We start from the raw sequence: 7,795 nt of genomic DNA on the forward strand, positions 1-7,795 counted from the left end.
TTCTTCTCTTCTTCTCCTCTTGCAGACTCATCAAATGCATATCCTGCTTGTATACTATATTCTTTTGAAATGTTGTCATCAACCTTCACATTTTCACTTTCAAGGATTTTATTCAACCTCTTTTTATAACATTTGTAAGCCTTGCTTTTTGTAGAATAACCCAGAAATATAGCTTCATCAACTCTTCTATCAAACTTTCTAAGATTCCCCTCATCTCTTTGAATATAAAATTTACTTTCAAAATATTTAAAATACTTCACAGATGGAATCGTTCCATGTCGTAACTCATATGATGTCTTCCCATATTTCTTCCTAAATAGAACTATGTTGAGGGTATATACTACATTGTGTATTACTTATCTCCAATAAACTTATAGTAGATGTGTTTCTTTGATCATAGTTCTTGCCACCACTTGAATAGTCTTGTTCATTCTTTAGAAAACACCATTTTGCTAAGGTGTCATAGGAGTAGATAAATGTCTTCTAATTCCATATTTCTCACATAAAGTATCAAATTCATCATAAATAAACTCACCTCCTCTGTCAAATCTCAAGCATTTAACCCTTCTATCAACTTCATTCTCAACTCTAGCTTTGAATATCTTAAATTTTTCTAATGTATTTTGTTTTTCTCTTAGAAATGCAACCCATGTCATTCTAGAGAGATCATCAATTAAGAGCATGAAATACCTCTCACCTAGTAAACTCCTTGTTCTGGTCAAACCGCATAGGTCTATGTGTACCAAATCCAATAATATGGTAAAAGATTATTCCTTTCCTCTCAATGTTCCTTTTGTCTGCTTTCCCACTTGACATTCTTTGCAAATATTGTTATCTAGTTTAGTTAGTCTTGGTAAATCTCTCACGGCTCTTGTCATACTAATCTTTAGCAAATTATCAAAGCTGATGTGACACGTCCTCTATTATCATAGCCAACTTTCACTGATCTGAGATAATAGGCAATGTCCAGTAGTAGCTTCCAATTGATACATGATGGGTAAAAGTACAAACTTGTGTCTCACTTTTATAAAAGAAAAGGCTAACAACAACAAAATAGTTCAACTTCAATGGCACAAAAGTGATATTTCTATTTGGTATTTGAAGATTATGTAAACTGATGAAATGTGTAAAACTGGATGAAGTTTATGCCTATTAGTTTTTTTTTAAAAATGGAACAAGAATTGATGTGTTTTTAGTTATTAAAGTCATTTTTTCAATTATTGAAAAATACTGCAAATTAGGGGTTTCACCTCCCACCACAAAACTATATGTAAATAATATTGTTTTCCTCTGATTTTGAAATATGTTTTAGATGACATCCATAGCTAGTGCAGAATTTTTTTTTTGATTTCGATCTATATTTTCATTGTTATAGCAATTCAAAGTCGAAGTTTCCTAAAATTGACAGTTTTCATCTCCCACCAAATTTCCCCTATCAAAACTATAGCAATCTCAAAAAAACTTATATATGCTTGAAGAGGACTCTCTCCTCTAGTGTTATATATAATTTTTAAATTTTTCTGATATGATTTAGTATTTTTTTGTTTTTTCTAAATCAGAGTCTTCTTGAATGTTAATTAACCTACTTGTAGTATTTTATAATTTCAATATACTAATTATAATTGAAATTTTATAAAAATTATATGTCAACGTTCCTCACTCCGAGCTCTCGAAAAGGGTATTTTTAGCTTTTTTAAAAAAATAAAATTTGATGGTCAAATTCTTAGCAAAACTTTAAAGTTATACAAATTGGGGGGGTTTGATGAGTAGGTTGCCATGTGGGATGCCACATAGGCAGCCTCGACCGAGTGGGACTCGATCGAGTCCCCCAAGAAGCGGGACCCTCCGCGAGCGGTCACGTGGGGAAGCGACCGCTCTCTTCCCCACCCTTCCCCTCATATATTATTGAGGTGTTTTTTTTAATTTTTTAAAAACAAAAAAACAAAAATAATTCATAAATCTTCAAATTTTTTCTAGGAAGTTGATTTTTTTCAATGAAGGAGACGATTTTTTCGAAGGAGGTGATTTTTGCAAAGGAGTTGATTTTTTTCTTAAGGAGTATTCAATTTTTAAATTTTTCATGAGTTCACACATGTAAATTCCTTTCTTTGTTACATTAGATTATTATTAAATAACCCGCCCCTTTGATTATTAAGCCTTGTAAAGAACAAAATCCTTGAGTGCAATTATGACTAGATTAAGAAGAAGGCACTAGTCATAATTGCTATATTCATATTTATTAGTGATTATTTCATTGATATCTCCTTAAGACATCCCCTTAAGAAAAGTTAGGTATAGTCCAAGGATGTAGTCTTAAATAATATTTGTAGACACCTAAAATTGTCATGTCTAATTAAATAAATATTTTATTATTTAATTATCTTAGCCTAATTCTTCTATTAATTGAATAAATCTTTATTTATTTAATTAATTCATTTATCCTCTTCTAGCCTTATTTCTCATTTAAATAAATACTTTTATTTATTTAAATTATCCTTTTCCCTAAATTAAATAAATACTTTTATTTATTTAATTGATCCCACTTCTTCTATTAATTAATTAAATCTTTATTTATTTAATTAATTCATTAACCTTTTCTACTCATGACACATGTCATTCATCTCTTAATTCCTACACTACCTACCCTCTCATTTTTCTCTACCTACCCACTAATCATAGCAAACAATTTAACTTTTACACCTCTTAATCCTATCCCTCCATTTCTTATAGTGTCTTCTATATAAGGAGATGCTTCCTTCATTTATCAATCCTATGCATCCTGATCAATTAACAACCTAACTACACTTTCAAACTTGCATATGCGATCAAGCCTACTTGAAACCACATTTCCTTTCTTTGTTGACCTCTTGTGCACACATAAAATCTGAGAGCAAATATATCAAGCAAGATCAATGGAGCTAGGAAGAATGGAGATCCAAACCCTATTGGACATGTGATGGTATAATCTTTATGATTTCATTTAACTTGCATTGTCTTAGGTAATCTTTATATGTTATGGTGGATCTTTGTTGTTGTTAGGCTAGGGTTTGTGGTTGAAATCATTCAGTCTTTCAATATTGTTTTATCCATTTTCACTATATGCATTTTGGCACACCTAGTGGGACTCTTGTCCCTTTTGCATTTAACATCTTTTGTTGTAGATTTGGTGCTTTTGAAGTTGCAGATCTGACATTTTTGACAACATTTTGACATTTTCGCGTTTGCGCACTTTCAAATCGCGTTTTTTATTTTCTCTCACGTTTGTGACATCTGGAATCGCGTCTGCATCTTCGATATTATTTTACTTTATTCGATAATTACAGGGTCGCGTATGTGTTCCCTAATCACATCTATGAGGCCTCCAGACATGTCTGTGTTCGCGGGCCATGTCTGTGTTCAAAAGACACGTCTGTGTCAAATCTAGGTGCATTTGCATATTTCTATAGTGTTTGTGTTATTGATAACTGCGTTTGTGTTCAGTTTTTGCATATCAGTTTTTTTTGTCATTCGGATTTCAGATCTGGTTTATATTGAGCTAACATTTTCAGATCTAGCTAATGAAATTGGTGCATCTTGTTTTGAAAGTAAAATCATTTTGTTGAAGGCCCCTATTTCACAAAGTCTTTTGGATCTAAAATTTACCTAACTTGTATGCTTGCAGGAAGGGGTGATCATTTGAAACAATCCAAACTACTAACACATCTTTGTTGCAGGACTTTGGCAAGGGTTTCTGATCTTTATTGTGTGCCTTGCTTTCATAGACTAGAAAACACTTCAATTGGTTCACTAAAATTGAACCAGTGTCTTTTGTGTCTTGAGCAATAGGCTCATTTTGTTTAATCTTTAGAGGGTCTCTCTCCCCGTGTGGTCATTAGGACTACCAGTGAGGAGAGAACGACCCAAGTGGTAGCGAGGAAAACCCACCTCTTCCGAACCACTATAAACAACTGCATTCATGGTGAAAACTATGGATAACGTGTGCTGATTAGTTCATACCGACACTATGTCTCCCCATAAACCCGTTTGATCAAATTTATTTGATCATTTGTAGGGCGTAACCCCTACCGACTGGGAGCCTTTTGTATTTACAGAGTTGAAAGTGCCACATGTATGGCCACACGAGTGGATTCCCTTACTAGCACCTTTTTGTTTTAGAAGCCAAAATCCTTCTAGTTGTTGGGTCAGGAGATCGAACCTCTAGAACGACCCACACACATACGGTTCTTAGTAGAGATACAAAGTTCACCACAGGGAGTTTTTCATGGGGACTGATGCTTGGTTACCCTGAGAAGTGAGTGTTGAGGGTGGATCCAGTTGGGTCAATCATCTAAGTATCCTCTCTGAATAGTGTAGCCTCAGGGGAAACCCCATGTGGTATCAACAACTATTGTCCTAGCCAGCCATAAGAATTGTGCTTGTCTTATTTTGAACAATCAAACATTCAAGACCAAACATCAAAACATTGTGTCTTTTGTGTCTTCAAGTGTATGCAAAACAATTTTACATCAAACAACACACTTTCTCTTGAGTCATGTTGAGTCTAAACACTTGCAAACATTGAGTCCTCATCAACATTGTGTCATCTTGTCATGGAAAACAATCAAAAAAATTCAGATTTGGTCACAACAAACAACTTTACAGATTGGAAAAATTGCACTCAGTTTTCAGAAACATGTTTGTGTCTGAGAAAGTAACGTCTGTGTCATATAACCACGTCTGTGAAGGGCAAAAACATGTTTGTGTTCTCTTGAGCAACATTGCATTTACAAAATCTCAAAAATGCATCTATGTCTGACAGAACCATGTCTGTGTCAGGAATTCGCATCTGTGAAGTATACAGGCACATTTGTGTTCAAAATTGAAAAACTTTTATAGTACAGCAAACAAGAACAGTCAGTTTCGGACTTACCAAGCTTCCTAAGTTATCTCCCTAGATTTCCATCTAGCATTCAACCTATTTTTGGGTCCCACAAAGTTCATCATTGCTTTACACCTTGCATTACATTCACATTTTTCTAAACTTGAGTCACAAGGTCACTTGCTTATCCTCATCTTGCTTTATCAACATACTACATACAACAACATTTTTCTAAGTGGTCCCTCATCAAGGTCTATCACTTTGGGGTCTCATTTGGTCTTACTTAGAGTCAAGGTCAAATTACCTCATCAAGAGAAACTATCATCTCTTTGGAAGCCACACCTACTCTACTACATACATACTTGGTCTTACACTTTGGACATTGCAAGTAAACCTTCGATTCATTTACATTTCATCCAACTCTTGGTCTTCCATACTCTTAACATTTTCATCTAGTCTCCCACATCTTGGTCAATGTTAGGTCCCAGAGACAACTGAGAGGGGGGGTGAATCAGTTGTCTAATATATTTAAACCAAAAACAACTTAATCAACTTTCTTCTTAATACCGGTGAAACAGTCTTTATACCGGTGGATAGTTTTAACAGTTAATTGCAATACCGGTAAATATTAATGCATGAAACAAAAAGACAAAGTCATCCACAACACATAACACCAATATTTGTATGTGGAAACCCTGTAAGGGGAAAAAACATGGTGGGAAACCTTACCCACAATCAGATGATACTACTGCAGATAGTAAGTGTATACAAATGGGGTCTGCACATGCAGAAAGGCCAAGCACCTAGAGCTCACTGCTCAATCACAAATAGGAGTCACACTGACTACAATTGGATGGTTAAATCCAATAAGATTGTACTTCTCAAAATAGCATCTTCATATGCTGGATTCAGTACCAGTGTAGTTCTGATTGTCTTCACAAAAACCCTCCTTCACCTTCAAATGATGTCTGTGTGAATAGCTCTACTTATTCTTGCATATATCTTCACACAATCCTTTTTCGCATTCCACATCCGATCTTACAAATAAGATCTTACATTTATACCATACCCTAAGACCAATTTTAGTAGGTTGGCTCTAAAGGATAATACAATAAAATTAATTTATAAATCAATTAATACTCGATGCAATAAATGATTCACCATGCCGGCTTAATGCATTTACAACAATAATGAGTCATCTCCATAGCGTGCCATGCTGATCTGGAAAAGATAAACCTATCGGTGTAACCTGGACCTATTTGTCAGTAACAACAAATATGTAAATATGAATATGGCAATTAACAAACCTTCAAGACAAAGTGTCCAAACGATGTCTTCGACATAACCATGTATTTTCCATATCATTCCAAGTGTCGATGATCATTATATCATGTCGGTGTACCAGATATCGGTGACTGTTCATAAGTCATTTGCTTGCCAGTGAATGTTGTTGATTCTCCAAAGTGCTAGAGTTGATAAGTGTTTAGTAGGTGTTGACATCAATGACAAAACCATACCAAAATACCAACAATCTCCCCCTTTGGCATTGATGGCAACACAAGATGGAAAAACCATCAAAATGCCAAATACCAAAAACCAACAATCTCCCAAAAAGAGATCATAACGAGAAATCAAAATACAAATACAGCGAGTAATAATCTCTCCCAAATAACAATCTCTCCCCCTGGGAGAAACATGTATTTTCCTTGTGTTTTTCTATACCAATCTCTCCCTCTTTGAGATCAAATGCCAAAGTAAAAAAATACCAACCAATTCAATATACCAACTACTCCCCCTGAGAAGTAGCTTCCTCATCATAGCCGGAATAAAAGATTTCTCTGTTAATTCTGTCAATTGATGACAAACATCAACTTCTTAAGTCTCTACCGGTGGGGGTATGACCCCAAGCTAGTCTCTGAGATATTCAAAAGTCTCTTTACGTAGAGGTTTAGTAAAAATATCTGCAATCTACTCTTTATTATTCACATAAACCAGTTTTATCTCCTTTGCTTCAACATTTTCCCTTAGAAAATTCAGTTTGATGGAAACATGTTTGGTTTTAGAATGTAACACCGGGTTCTTAGATATATCAATTGCTACAGTGTTATCACAATAGATAGTAATAGGTTCCTTGCATTTTACCTTTATGTCCTTCAATATTTGCTTAAGCCATAATACCTATGTACAGTTAGTTGCTATTGCAACATATTTTGATATTGCTGTTGATAAAGATGTACAATTTTGTTTCTTACTCAACCAAGAAACTAGTCTGCTTCCAAGAAAGAATGCTCCGCCAGTGGTGCTTTTTCTATCATCCAAATCTCCTACCCAATTTGCATCTATGTATGCACATAATTCAAAGTTTTCATCTCTAGGATACCATAATCCAAGATCTGTGGTGCCTTGTAAGTACCAGAAAATCCTTTTTACAGCTGATTCATGATTTTCTCTAGGATTACTCTAAAATCTTGAAGCAATACATACTACATTCATAATATCATTTTTGTTTTGTGTCAAATATAGTAAACCTCCTATCATAGATTTGTATCTAGTTGGATTAATAGGTGTAGATTCATCCCTTAGTGATAATTTGTCATTTGTAGTAATAGGTGTGCTTACCGGTTTAGAGTTCTCCATCCCAAATTTCTTTAGTAACTCTTTTAAGTACTTGGATTCACTCAAGAATATACCTTTATCAGACTGAGAAATTTGCAATCCTAAAAAGAATTTTATTTCTCCAATCATAGATATTTCAAATTCTTGCTGCATTTTAATAGAAATTTTTTTACATAATCCATCTTCTCCTCCAAAGATTATATCACCAACAAAAACTTCTATAACCAAGATGTCATCATTAGTCACTTTATAATATAAGTTGTTATCTGCATTACCTTTAGAAAAACCAATCTTCAAAAGATACTTATCCAATCTTGCATA

This window comes from Cryptomeria japonica, chromosome 9 (assembly GCF_030272615.1).
Source record: "Cryptomeria japonica chromosome 9, Sugi_1.0, whole genome shotgun sequence".
Classification (NCBI taxonomy): Eukaryota; Viridiplantae; Streptophyta; class Pinopsida; order Cupressales; family Cupressaceae; genus Cryptomeria; species Cryptomeria japonica.